Genomic DNA, 15,531 nt, shown 5'->3' on the forward strand with positions numbered 1-15,531 from the left:
ATTTAATTAATTAAACATTTTTAAATAATATAATTTAATTATAATCGTTTATTAATACAATTAAATTAATAATATATTAATTTAATATATTTAAAATAATATAATTAATGATATATAAAAAAATTATAAATAGAAAATAATATAATGCAATTAATTACAATAAATATAATTATAATTTAATTAAGTTATACATAATACATAATATAATTATATTTAATAAAATTAAAAGAATTTAATTAATTAAACTTTTTTAAATAATATAATTTAATTGTAATCGTAAATTAATACAATTAAATTAATATTTGTAAATATTATTATTAATTTAATTAAATTAAATAAAATTAATTTAATTAATTTAATTTATATAAAGTCGTAATACCCCTGTACCCCAAAACCCAAACCCTGCCCTAAAACCTAAAAACACCCCTGTACCCCAAAATCCAAACCCAAACCCTGCCCTAAAACCTAAAAACACCCCTGTACCCCAAAACCCAAACCCTGCCCTAAAACCTAAAAACACCCCTGTACCCCAAAACCCAAACCCTACCCTAAAACCTAAAAACACCCCTGTACCCCAAAACCCAAACCCTGCCCTAAAACCTAAAAACACCCCTGTACCCCAAAACCCAAACCCTGCCCTAAAACCTAAAAACACCCCTGTACCCCAAAACCCAAACCCTACCCTAAAACCTAAAAACACCCCTGTACCCCAAAACCCAAACCCTACCCTAAAACCTAAAAACACCCCTGTACCCCAAAACCCAAACCCTGCCCTAAAACCTAAAAACACCCCTGTACCCCAAAACCCAAACCCTACCCTAAAACCTAAAAACACCCCTGTACCCCAAAACCCAAACCCTGCCCTAAAACCTAAAAACACCCCTGTACCCCAAAACCCAAACCCTGCCCTAAAACCTAAAAACACCCCTGTACCCCAAAACCCAAACCCTGCCCTAAAACCTAAAAACACCCCTGTACCCCAAAACCCAAACCCTGCCCTAAAACCTAAAAACACCCCTGTACCCCAAAACCCAAACCCTGCCCTAAAACCTAAAAACACCCCTGTACCCCAAAACCCAAACCCTGCCCTAAAACCTAAAAACACCCCTGTACCCCAAAACCCAAACACTGCCCTAAAACCTAAAAATACCCAAACACCCCAAAACATATACATCAGTACCCCAAAACATATACTCCTATACTCATACTTATTTTAAAAAATACTTAAATTAATATATTTAATTTATAATATTTAAAAACGAAATAAATATTTTTTTATAATTAATAATAATTAAATCAATAATAACATATTAAATAAAATAAAAAAAAAAATTAAATACTTACCAATACTTACGATGTAATGGTATGCGTTGTAATACCATCTGCTATGTAATGCCATGCGTTGTAATGGCATGCATTGTAATGGTATTTGCGATGTAATAGCTGCGTTGTAACAGCATTACGTTGTAAAAGATGCGTTGTAGCGGTAACACACCCTCCCAAACACTGCCACCATGTTAACAACTTTTCCGCTCTGTTAGACTCTTCAACTGGGTGGAAAACTTGCAGACAGTCTTTCCGTCCAGCGGGGTCCCCCCCACCATGGTAATGTGGCGGGGGAAATCTCTTTGCTGGTGGTGGTTCTTGGCGGGCGGATCACCACCCCCATACTGGTGGTGGCGATCCGGTCAGTATTTTAATGACCCCCTAAGTCTTTATGAATATACATGGGTTTTGGCTCTGCCCACAGAAATACTTCTTTCTCACCTCCTACTATGGGCCGCGTGATAAATTATTCCACCTCGTTTGTAGTTATTGCATTGCAATGCATGATGGAATATTTTACATATCAAAAGTACCCTGAATCATAACACACAATTGTATTGTATATGAAAAGGCATTTGCTTTTGGTTTTGTGATATTTTTTCCAAAACTCAGAATGCAAACCAGATCTATTGGCTTTTTTATAGTCTAGTCTGCGTACTTGCTATAATGAGTACATCATGTACCTAAAACAGAACTGGAAATTGAATTCTATACAGTGCGGGTAAATTGGCTGTAATATCATGTTAAGAGTTTAGTACTTATTATTATGAAATGTATACATGGAGGGGAGGGCAATAGCAACCTGGCAAACCCTCTTGGGTTACAATATAGTTCAGTCAGCCCCCCTCCTCCATCAAAGCTCACATGAGAATTAACATCAGTGATAGTGTCATATTGAATATATATTCTTATGGAAAGTAGGGCTGCCTGAATTAGATCAATTCTCACTCTTACAGGGTGCATCTGATTAAACATTGTCTTGAAATCCAAGCAGGGCAGAAGGAAGAAGCTTGTAATACTATTAAATTGTTTTTATAAATACTTCATCTTACAGGAAAGATTTGCTCTGCAGTTCCTTTGGAATCAAGAGGAAAGAAGTCACCTCCGGCCATGCTATTAATCTATGGAAGCAATCAACTAAATATTTTTTCTCAGTCACAACCTAATTGGTTGACATAGCCATCATATCGAACTTCTTCAATTACTGCGACAATAAGGCTTTACATTCTGAGTTTGGAACTTCATTTGATATTGGCAGAATAAAAGGTGCCCTTTTTTGGAAACTTATGTAGAAAACCAAGCCAGGCAGGAAACAAATCCAATTACTAATACATAGTATCACAAATATTCTGGTATAGCCCACTTTGCTGTGAAACAGTTACCACCTGTGGGCTCAAAACCAAACCCACCATCTCCCCACACCTGCTCACATTCAGATCTTCGTGAGTCTCCCCTTCTGCGCTTTTTCAATCCACCAGACCATATCGCCGGCTTGCAGGGCTAAGCGTAATAGCTGCTTTTCAGCAGCATGTTGTGCTACCTCAAAAGATGAACAATGAAATGATGGACACAGTAGGTCATGAAGTGAGAAGTTTAACAGAAAACACAAAGGTGATGGTTGCAATTCTGAGGGCTTCATTCCAGGCCATTATTTTTCAACCCCTACGCAAATTCAGACACAGATCAGCTGTAAGCTAGTCATCCTCTATCTAGTTCCAGTAGGAACAGTTCAGCCCAAACTGATAGGCCAGGTCCCGTCCAAATGGGAACACAAGCAAACCCAAATTGTTTTTGGCAATACTTAGGCCTCCCTAGTGAGGTATAATCTGAGTGCGGGCCATTTTCCAGGATATCTTTTCTTGTCCACTCTGTCACTCCAGACATTGACTAGCTTTAAAGAAATCAGTTTTAGTCATGCTCCAATCAGATACACCTTCCATCCCAGTAAAATACATGACATTAGGTTTTACTGACGATGTGCGCCAGCTACACAACCTCCCTTTGTCTGGAGATTACACACTTCTCTTTTCTCCTCAACGTTGCTCTTTTTTTCCCACCATCACATATTGTATTGTTTATCCAGATTTGATATTAAGGGTCCACAACATGGTGGAAGGTCATAAGGCAACCTTTCAGAGGGTCTTAAATTTGCTACAAATGTGGGAACAATAGGCAGATAAGTGGTTAAACTTCAACTATTTGGCATCAAATAAATGCTTGCACCAAAAGTGTTATAATAATCACTCATTGAAACTCTTTCTTCACAATTGCAACTGTACAGTGTGGCTTGAAAGATATAATAAAAACATTGGAAATTAGATTAGGCACTTACCCCTTTGGCTTAATATATATCTCAACTGAAAAAGAACACAATTTCTGTTAGTTGCAGAATGACATGTTCTTTGTTGCAACAGCTGTTGTTAGTGTGGTGAGGCAAGATTTTTGTTCCTGCTAAAAGTTAGGTGCATGTTTTTTGTCTTATACATTTTGGAGGAAGCAGAAACCATTTCTGACACAGCTCACAGAACACTGTTTTGGAGGAACAATTACACATCTCCTGCATAAATGAACAAACATAGGCAGAAGACAAGGAATTAGCGAGAATACTCACTCTGCAGAATAAGTAAATGGAAGGTGAAAACAAAATAATCTCTGAAGCTAAAAAGTGAGTGTTTTCAAGTGTGAAATGTCTATGCAAGATGTTTTTTATTCTTTTGCAAAAAATGAAATAAAACAGATCTTTGCTGTGTGTAGATTGCTCTTTACAGTAGATGTATTCCCTTTTTACACAACACTTCACTTAAGGACAGAAGTACTTTAGGGCTGATTCCGATGTTGGACGGACTCAAGGTCCATCCGACATCGGTCAGGAGCCGTAACTAACCGACCTGCTGTGCTCAGTTACAGCCCGGCAAGTACGATGTTACCAAACCCTGTTCTGTCGCACTCGTATACTTCACAATGGGAGCATGAATTCCGAGCGGAATGCATGCCTCCATTGTGAAATTCAGGGGTTCAGTTTATCCCTGCACCCTGTGGCCGGCACCCCAAGGTGCCTGCCACGGGGTGCAGGGATCAACGGAGGGGCAACATAGGTGACTGCCTTTTTGTACCGGACACACCGGCACAAAAAGGCAGTGAAAAACTGCCTTCGTACTCCCTTGGTCGTAAAGAGGCAACCGGGGGAGTACTGAAGGATTTCCGGAAGACAGACAATTCTGAGCCAGTCGTAAGCCATCCGGAAATCCGAGTCGGATTCTATTCCAACCAAGCCCATCAGAATGGCTTGGTCGAAAAGGAATCCGGCCGACACGTTCCGCTTCAGTCGGAAGGGCTCCGAACATGGTTTGGAGCCCTTCCGACTGGAATCGGAATCGACCCCTAAGTAGGAATCGATTTATAGAATACGGTCGGAAAATATGCACAGAATTTGTAGACCGACCTATGCACTAGGGGTGCAGTGGAAATATAAGGAGCCGTAGTGAGTCAAATAACACTGTCCCTAATGAAAATTCATTAGACAGCTCATGATTCGCAGTTTACTATGATTGGCTACAATTACAGTGATGGTGTTCTTCCAGAAATTGCTTCTCACAACGATTATTTTTAAAGCATTCTGACTTCCTTGAAAGAAACAGGGCTGCTTTCCAAAATATTTTCTGTGAGTTGGTCCCTTGTTCCACTTACTTCTGTCCCCTGAATTTTGTATTCAGACTCACAAAGGGAAGGAGCTCCAAAGATGACCCCCTCCCTTTTACAAATAAGTTATCACCTCTGTTTTGGAGTCAATAACTTATGAATGATATACAACCAGATTACCTTGGTTTGGAAGGGATGCTCAAAAAGACCTCTTCCACACAGTGATTCATAAACCAATTCTGAACTCATTTTAAAAACTGGTAAAACGTTTCTGAAAATTATTTGAGCAAATAGATAAAAACTTTTTTGGTGTTGCAAACCCGCACATTTTGTGAATTTGAGGATTTACCACTGTTCAAAAGATTTGTACATCTTGCCCTGTACACGTCTATTACTTATTAACCCTGTTCAGATGAAAACAATCTAATGCAACCCATTTTTAATCACAAACCAGTCTTGTTTTTACAGCACTCGATGTTGTGATGTCCTCGGTGATCTGCACGCCCACTTTGCACACAGTAAAACAAAAGGATTTAGATAAGAATTCACCTGCTGCATTATGTCCATCTTCATTCTATTCAGATGTTCCAGCTGGAGTATTCAAAAAGTGAGAACAGAACGTTATCAAAATGTGTTGAATATGGTTGGACTTCAAACACACACACACACACACACACACACAAATGCACGCATGTATACACACAAACGTGCGCTCATAAATAGTATTCATATACCAGCCATCCAAATCAAGATGAACAGAGGCCAGCTCCATTGCTGGAATAGGCCCTGCTAAGGATGTGATCCATAGGTCATGCCATAGCCCTCGCCATATATCTACTGGACCAGCCCTCACCTCATCAACGCTCTTCTCAGACCACAACTTATTTCAATACATCACCCTAGGAAAGTCAAACTCAAACTGAGGACAACAAAATTTTAAGAGTCCACTGTCCAACTCAAATATGCAATGTGTTCCCTAATAGTATACTTATATATTTCCTCACCATGGATAGCTCCCAGTACATATTCAGTAAAGGCTCATGCTGTTCACCTTACAAAGAATCATAACAACTGTTTTGATACCCTTTAAAGTGTGATTAATATTACATCTGTGCAAAATATAGGACCTAGTGAATGAAATATTTCATAGTCATATCTTCAGTTCATGTCCAGGTTATCAACAAGAAATGCCTGTCTACAAGAGATGTGTGTACAGCTTGAACTTTCAAACAAAAAAAGCCACATTAGGTCATGTCATAAGGAATCAAGGGGCTGGCCATATGCTTCCTATCATTGCCAAATTTCATGTTTAGATGTAGGTTTCTGTTCTTTTAGCAAGCCTCATCATGTAGGAAGTGTGGGACTGCTGTTTGATACCCATTCTGGTATGGTAGGTTAAAATTCTTGGACCTTTTTCCACAGTGAGAACTCCAGAATATTTATAAGAGCCTTGTCATACACTTTTAATAAAACATTTTCAATATCTTTTGAGCTACAACCTGTTTATTTAGGAAAACATTCCCCACACATTGTCACATCTCCATTATGTAACAATGTAGGCATTAGGAGAGCAATTAGGTCTTGATCTTCTATATACAATGTACACATAGAGAGTCTGAGCACAGTATGCACAGTCGCTCTGTCCAGCAGACAATAGAAGCACAAAACAGAGCTTTATCGTGTTTTGGGGGATCTTTTCCCTCCCACCTCGAGAGATCTCCGTCAGTCTGCCCAGCAAACCTTCATTTAACAAATGGAATGTTTGACAAGAGAAAACTTAAGGTTTAGTTGTCCTATGTGATCTATGGAAGTGGGGGAGGTATGAAACCCAGAGAAATCGCAGCGAGACCTGTACCAGATCCCACAAAACCACAACAAATTTACAAAGACTCACCCTGTGGTCCAAATAACAGATGTCTTCCTGCAGCATGCCGATCTGTAGGTGTGGAGAATGGAGAAATGCTAGACATAAACAGTGGTAGCACCAATCTAGACTTACAGAGGTATGGTATCCAAAGTAGGTCCAGGAGGTCCAGATCCATACCAGATTTTGAGGATCACCGATGACTATATATATCCATATCTATCTATCTATCTATCTATCTATCTATCTATCTATCTATCTATCTATCTATCTATCTATCTATCTATCTATCTATCTATCTATCTATCTATCTATCTACATATATATATACATATATGGTGGGACGTCCTTACCTTATCGAGGTCCCCGACTCTGCATGCTGAAGGGACTGCGTGGCTTGGGATCAAGGGAAGTGAACTCTGTTTTCCCTGCACAAGTACCGAAGTCTCAATCTGCAAACACAGCCACTCGGCAGCACGAAAGGGAAAATAGAGTGCATGCCGAGGAAACAGATCACCAAACCAGCAAGTTTGAAACATTGCATGCTGGACTAAGCAGTCCGAAGAACGGGAGCTCAGGTGACTCCGTGCCATGTTTTGCAGACGATTTCAACACTACTTCAGTGATTGAATGGTAGACAGAGACTGTTTGTACCAGTGGAACTATTTTTAGCATCAGGCATCTGAGGAAGGAAGCATCCGAAACGCGTCATGCCAGCTTGAAATAAATGGTTTTTACTCATCCCTGTGTGCCGCCTTTCTACTTCGAGGGAAGGAGAATGCTACGGAATATACATATATATATACACACACACACACACACACACACACACACACACACACACATATATATATATATATATATATATATATATATATATATATATATATATATATATATATATATATATATATATATATATATATATATATATATATATATATATATATACACACACACACACACACACAAGCTCCCTTCAGATTCATTGGATTTAATTTGATCACATTTGTATCCATTTTGATGCCTTGTAAATCTGACATGGATCCCATCAATGATTATATATGCTGGGCATCCAATTTATATTTAGGGTGTGCCAGGTTAGGAGATAAATCCTAATCAATCAGCATTTGGCTTGCACTATATAATCTGTCTGTTAAGAATTCCAAATCCCTAAATTTGATTCCATGTTGGATCTAGACTTTCTTTTATAAAATTCTTCAAACAGAGATTTAGATGATGGACTATTTCACAACATCAGGCAGTCTGTGACTTTGATTGTGCTGAATTTATTTACATACTGCCTTATTCATACCAACAGGTCAAAATCATAGAGGACAACAGAGAAATAAAAAATATCTGAGGAGTGCCTTTTCCGCAATTACATAATACAGAATTATGAAACAGATAACTGCAACTTGTGCCAAAGTTCTAAGTAGCTATCTGCCATGGGAACCCTGGAAACAATGAGTGGGCCCCCTTTGAACAAAGTCAATATTAACACTGGTGATCTGGAAATGATGCTCATGTGATTGACAAAGATACCAAGAAACGAAAAGACAGATCAGAGGAGGGTAAAGAAGAACTAGAAAAGGTAAAAGGAGTGACAAGGCAGGCAGACAATGCCCAGCCTTCTCCTTTTAGAAACAAAATGTATTGATATAAATGGACCACCCTCCCACTCATTGTGGCAATGAGAGGTTTAGATAGTAATTTGAGGTAGGGCAGTTGATGAGTGGGACAGAGGAGTTTTGGTGTATGGATTGGATTGAGATTCTTTCCGTATATCTGTAAGGCATATGCAAGTTGTGGAGCTGGCTGCACAGGTAGCAGGCTATGAATTTGTTCTGAAATTGGTGGGGCTATGTTTAGTTAGGTGAATAGCCACATTAGAGGAGGGTCTGATAATCATGTATGTGTCGCTACAGATCAGGCACTTCAGGGTGACAACCATCAGGAATAGAGGGGGGAAAGAATTCATGAGTCTCAACAGACTACTGGTAGATGACGGAGAAAGTGAGCTGATAGGCCAGACACGTGATTCAATTGGGAAGAGGGCTGATGAGTCTATTGGTGAAGAGGCTGTGGAGGAGCTAGGTTGGGATATGGCAATAGTTGAATTTATATATAAGATGCTGAGGGGATTTAGGTTTGAGTTATGACAGGCTAAGGGAAGAAGGGGAAGAACTTTATCTGGACAGCAAGAGCACCATAGAAGACCATAGCAGAAATAGTGCTGTGTGGAAAAGATGCACAAGTGAAATATCAAAAAAGACCACCTAAGGAGCTGTGCTATATATAAGAGATGTGCCTGACGGAAATTCAGTGAGGATGGAAAATGTATTGAATATTTTTACAAAGAGAAGCCCGGTGTAAATACTGATCGCCTGAAACGTATGTTTTAATGGCAAAGCAACAAATGCAAAAATATACCTCACTTCCCCAGAGTGTCATGTATAGCATACCTCACTTTCAAGCATCCTCCTTTCTTCATCCGGAGTGTACAGCTTAGGTTTTTGCTTTAAAAAAAGGAGGCAAAAGAGTTATTAAACACTGCACAACACTGAAGATTGCAACTAATTGGTGAGCTGAAAATCTAAGAAACTGACACTCTACAGCCCCAGTTACTGTTGGGGCAGAAACAATGCTCAATTTGCCGCACCCCGCATATATTCTGAGTCCACAGGGATCAGAATTTATCAGGTGAGATAAATAGCACCCAATTGCGATTCGTGCATGAAAATGGGGCATAACATGCAGATTTATGTGCTACCTGCACCAAAATCCTCACATTCCATTATCTATCTGATTAAAATTACAGGGGTAGGTTGCTAACTGCTGAACCTGTAGAGTTACTGGACTTATTGGAATTAGTTGGGGCATACATGTGAGCTTGCAAGCTCTACATCCCTCTGCATTTTCTCAGAGGCAATTTGAAAAGAAAGGACAAATCAGAAAAACTCAGGTGCTGAGGTTGGCAGTAATAATAATAACCATACCAAAAATAATAAAATAATGATAATAACAATAGTAATAATCATAATAGAAGGAAGACGTACAAGAAGAAAAAGAAAAAATGTTAACTCTTACTAAAACCCGACTTAGTGGTATGATCGGTAGTCAGTCTTGCAGCCTCTCCCAGTCACCTAGTCCTCCACAATTGATGTTGGGCAAACCCAGGAGGCACGGCATTGCCAAGAAATAGCCTGACCTTTGAGAACCTTTTTTGGAATAACACTTTAGTCTCCAATCACTTCAACTGTCATAATCGCCTTTGCTTTCAAATCCCAGCTAGAAACTTGGGTTCAGCTACGACATGGCATTGAGAGAGGCCACTTACAGGGACTAAACTATTTATCTAGCACTCCTCAAACTTCCCTAAACAATAATGTAATGGACTTACAGACAAAAATGTGCAAACTGATTATCACCACTCCTGCCTCCTGTCTCGATTTCAACTATTCCTCATTTGAAGATATATCTTAAATGTTCCTCCCTGAACATTAACCCTCTCTATTGCCTAATAGTTCTCTCTAACAAACAGAGCATTGATGAATCCATCATCCTCTTAGAACCCTTTCTCCCAGCTTGTTCTTTTCACTGTATGCTGATTTCAACCTGGCCAACAACTGTCATGCCCAAGATCCATCGTTTGTTGCCCTCCTACATGACCTCTCGGGTACTCGAACACTCTTTACCTGATTGCAAGAAACTTCAAAGCCCACTCATGATAATAACTCAATAGCTATTATCACCTGTTGTTATAACTCTTCCACCTCGAATACAAATGTATCTGCATCATCTGCATGAACCCAGATTTTGTATCCGTTACAAAGTATAAGTCCTCCTTTCAATCTATTTCATTCTGCCCCTCTTCCTCCTGCCCATAAGCATTTAATGCAGTCAGCAGTGATCTTGTCCCCCATTCTTCATAGTCCTTGAATACTGCCACTCCCTCCACATTCTGCACCTGGCCATGGACCACCCCTCCAATCCACACTATGAAAACTAAAATCCATACCACTTTCCCCCATCCAAGATTGATGGGAATCGAGCACCACTGAGATTCTATTCAACTACAAATATTCCCTCTCCTTCCTCCCCTCTGACCGTGAACGTGCTGTATGCAAAAGGGCATCAACATGATTAAAACTGGATAAGGGAGATGAGAGACATTAATTGTTAAATAATATAACCAAAAGACCAAAAGCAGCAGACAAGGTCAAGCACAACGGATCTTAAAGTTCTTTGAAGTTAAGGTGGTGCAATCACTTCCAACACCTGCTGCTGTAGGATGTGTTATTTACCAAAATGCAAAGAAACAAAATGGAAGGTGCACTCAAACAAAGTCAGTAACAAAAGTAATTTATAATTATCTTCTTCTTTATTCAAAGGGTATTCATGAAGCAAAGGCACAGCCAACGCGTTTCGTTCCCATTTGCCTTAAGGAACTTCGTCAGGGCGAGTTAATATTCCTAAGGGGCAGTATTCGTAAGTCAACCGAAAATGAGCCGGAAGTGACAGCGTGCTCACTAGGTCATGGTTCGTAACCTTGAAAGGGAAAATGCAGCCCTAGTGTGGAAGGTCACGAGTAGTTCCAGTTGGTGCGGTAAGTTCAGAATGTTGCAAATACTATTATAAGCCCCAAGTAGGAAACAATCCAAGAAGGACGGATCGTGGCGTCTTAATTCTCGTTCTAAGACGACAGCCCGATGTAAATAGTCCAAGAATAGACGCCTCTTTCGCTGACGGTACTTGGAGCCGAGACCCTATCACAGGTGCGGCATCGCTTCTTCAACTTCTGACTTGGGTCCTTACCTGACGCTTAGCGTTTTATTCTACGTTAGCGGGACACATACTATGAACTTCTGTTAAACTTGGACTATTTACATCGGGCTGTCGTCTTAGAATGAGAACTAAGACGCCACGATCCGTCCTTCTTGGATTGTTTCCTACTTGGGGCTTATAATAGTATTTGCAACATTCTGAACTTACCGCACCAACTGGAACTGCTCGTGACCTTCCATACTAGGGCTCCATTTTCCTTTTCAAGGTTACGAACGATGACCTAGTGAGCACTCTGTCACTTCCAGCTCATTTTCGGTTGACTTACGAATACTGACCCTTAGGAATATTAAATCGCCCTGACGAAGTTCCTTAAGGCAAATGGGAATAAAACGCGTTGGCTGTGCCTTTGCTTTATGAATCCCCTTTGAATAAAGAAGAAGATAATTATAAATTAATTGTTAAATGTTCAAGGCAAAACATTGTACACCAAAAAGGGAAAAGTAATGTAATGTCTCAGGGCTCGGTTGGTAGGAACCTAGGTGTGATTTTAAGCTGACCACAAACAGCAGGGTTGTCTCACTGGTCAGCTTATGTACTGTTAGCCTGTTCTATGACCATGAGGGGTGCCCTCAAAGAAAGAATAGGCTCGCTGTCCATGCCCTATGTAAGTCACATAAAGTAGTGGTGGCAGCAAACTGAGTTTTGTGAATCATTAGTATGACAAGGACTTTTTCTCGGCCTCTACACATACTCTCATGTAAGGTTCTGCTGTTGGGTTATGTGAACCCCATATTTTGTGCTGGTATTCCATTTGTGTGTCGAGTGCACATGTATGCAGTGAGTATGTAGCATATGGTATGAAGACTCTGTGTAGTGTCAGTCTGAGTGCTGGTTCTTGTGAGGTCTAATTTGATAGCACCTGGTTTAGCCTGGTGCAAGATTGAGCACGAATACCTCTTCCCCAGACAGTGAAAGTGTATTGTCTGTGGTCCTGTCACTGGAAGATGGAGTATCAGACACAGAACGGAAGGAGGGTTGAGAAAAAGAATCCCTTAGAAATTCAATCAGTTCCTTGTTAGCAAAAGGCTGCAGATTACTTCTCCCTCAGTACTGCTATGTGGTGGATGGCATAGGTCGGTCGTAGGCTCCAGTTTCTGCTTTCAAGATGATGAGGTTTCTTGGCCAGGCCTGTTATTTTGTCTGTCACTGATTACTGCTTCAGGAAGGCTGATGACTTTCGGGCAAAAATATAACACTTCATTTTGTCCTTATTTAAGATGCATCTGCTTGAATCCAGAATACTTTTTACCTGCTTTAACCAATAATCATACTTTTAATAAAAATAATTTGGCCTAGCGCCAAGAAACCTATCTAGGTGAATGCTGCACTTTATAAATGCCATAGCTGTAGGAATCATCACCTTGCACAAAGGATGTGTCTTAGGAGCTGTAAAAAATTACTTTGGAAAGAGAACCAACTAACATCAGTTCTGAAACTGCAGACAATTGATCCACATCCCTTGACCGAAAAATGTATATAAAAGTATAATGATATCCACTCCACTGTGTTCCAGTTCTAAGGTCTTCTTAACTAAGGGAGAGAATTCTCAGCAGTGTACATGGACTGCTGTGTGACCAGCGCTGGCGTATGCATGACAGCCAGTCTCCTGAGATGAGAACACCAGAAGTTTGCACTTTCTGCTTCAATAGCTGAGGCTCTACCTAAACTTAGAAGCCCATTCGCCTGTTGAGAGAGGGAATGAGTGTGCCTCACCCTGCAGGAAGAGGGATCCTTTAGGAGAGAGGCTGAGTGTGTTCCAGTCTGAGGAACAACTACGGACAGTGAACTGCTACAAGGGAGCAAATTCATGAGCAGGAGTGCAAACCCGTGTCCAGCAGCCTCCCTGAGCTATTCTTGCCATGAACTGCACTAAGATTTTGAAGTTGCCAAGCAACATGTAATTGGGATCCTCCTGTGTGCCCGGGAGACTGACGCTTATGACAATGTCTGAGATTCTTTCTCGTCAAAGAAGTAAGAGCCTTATCAACCAGGAGACTGCAACAGTCATGCACCAACCTACTGACAACCGGCACAGAGGCAGCAAACGTTACCCAAGGATACCTTATCCAAGAATACGACCATCCACACTTTGAGTATTTTGAGTGAACTGCACCTGTGCCCAGTCAGTGCCTAGAGGATAAACTAGGAAACTGCTTTAGTGGGGCAAGGGTTAACAAAAGGGTGTATTGCCTCACTGAATTTTAGAAACAGGATTTCAAGGCTCGGTCTGTTGTTTGACTGTTGTTTCCTGAGCGCTTGTGCTCCACATTACCTCACTGACAAAGCTTTGACCACTTGTCCTAGCTACCCTGGGAGGCATGTGCAAAAAACACCCGTGGTAACTAACTTTTTAGATGACCAGAATTATAAATAGAAATAGATCAATCCCTCTGTTTCCCAAAGGCTCCATATATGGACCCTCCCTTCCCCAAAAAGGGTGCCAGGGGCACGCTGGAAGTTGGAAATACTGAATACTGTGAATATCAGGACGCAGGGGAATCAAAAAGGGGGTGTAACTTCAATGCAGTAGTAAAGCTTTGGAACAAAAAGAAGAGTAAGAAACCTACTGGTATCTGATAGGTAGAAACAGAATATCTGAACATTTCTTTAATGGGACCCTACATTTTACGCTGTGATATGACGACAATAGTAATTCCCGTGACAGATTCTACTCAAACACACTACTGCAAGATAGGATTTAGAAATCGTTCCACAAAACAGATGAGTTTCCATTACCTCCCAATACGCCCCATTTCATGAGCAGTTTAGAGTATGAAACTGCTCAACCAATCAGATGTATTCGGATGATATATCATTCTGATTGTGTGGTTGAATTTCAAAGTGATATACAGTCGGACAGAAAAGCGTTGTTCATAAATGTAACTGGTTCCTCTCAGTACTGAGGTACATTGCAAGAATTGTTTTTTAAATCCATTTATTGAAAACAATAATTTCCTACAAAACACTTGCTGACATTTGTGAAGTGATTGCACCACAGACTAAAAGTAAAAGCAGACCAAAGAGGGAATGCACTTCCACTGAATAAATAACTCACATGTGCCCAAAAAACACCCAAAATAATGTGCTGATATATATGCTAAAGTACCCTCAGTTATTGAGCTGTCAGGGTATTGCAACTCACTGAGGGGTTCAGTGACAATATACCAAGCCATGAGAGCACGAGCCATTATAAGCTTAGGATGGTGCAGTGAAAATATATTGTGCAGAACACACATGACAGCCTTGGCAGAAATGGACTGTTGCTCTTTAGTCAGATTTCTTTTTGTGAAGTTGTTAGACTGGAGAAGTAGCCATGGGGTTATTCTCAGGAGAGTGAGCTCCTCACACTAGCTTCAGATGTGCATCTCTTAGCTAAAGAAGACATAAATGCTACATAGACCATGTCCTGAGTCAACCCTTGGTGTCTGTGTAATGAGGACTCTGATTGCTTGTGCAGCAATAAGGAAGGTAGGTGGATCTGGCTTTAAATATTTACTAATAATGTGATAAACATTTCCTCTGAGGTCTTATCCGACATAACAACATTTACCTGGGCAAAAGCTTTCTGCAGAGGATTCCTCTTTGATGGGCTTGGGCAACCCTGCATGTTCTTTCCGTCCTTCAGATGGTCCCTGTATTTAGTGAAATGTGTAGAACAAACATGCAGATCATGTGCATTATTATTAGATAGGAATGTCATCAAATCCACACGTAACTCTTCCCTGTTTACTTGTTTGGTTGTGTAAATGGTCAACATTATAACCCACAGTGTTGAGGTCCTTGTGTTTCCTTTAGTGCGTGGTAATGCTACCACTTGGAAGACATTGCAAAATTTCAGGATTGGGAGACCAAGC

At 40.3% G+C, this 15,531-nt stretch overlaps 1 long non-coding RNA gene across 1 annotated transcript; it reads right to left on the reverse strand.

Annotated features, from left to right (window-relative positions):
- Window positions 1-5,510: 5,510 nt before the first annotated feature.
- LOC147728252 (uncharacterized) lies at window positions 5,511-15,312 on the reverse strand. The gene is made up of 4 exons (XR_015309545.1): window positions 15,228-15,312; window positions 9,295-9,348; window positions 6,860-6,901; window positions 5,511-5,556 (listed from the first exon to the last, which is right to left on the reverse strand). It is a non-coding gene; the product is annotated as an uncharacterized LOC147728252 (long non-coding RNA).
- Between the last annotated feature and the right edge of the window lie 219 nt (window positions 15,313-15,531).

The sequence above is a fragment of the Lissotriton vulgaris genome, chromosome 3_1, assembly GCF_964263255.1.
Source record: "Lissotriton vulgaris chromosome 3_1, aLisVul1.2, whole genome shotgun sequence".
In the NCBI taxonomy this organism is placed as follows: Eukaryota; Metazoa; Chordata; class Amphibia; order Caudata; family Salamandridae; genus Lissotriton; species Lissotriton vulgaris.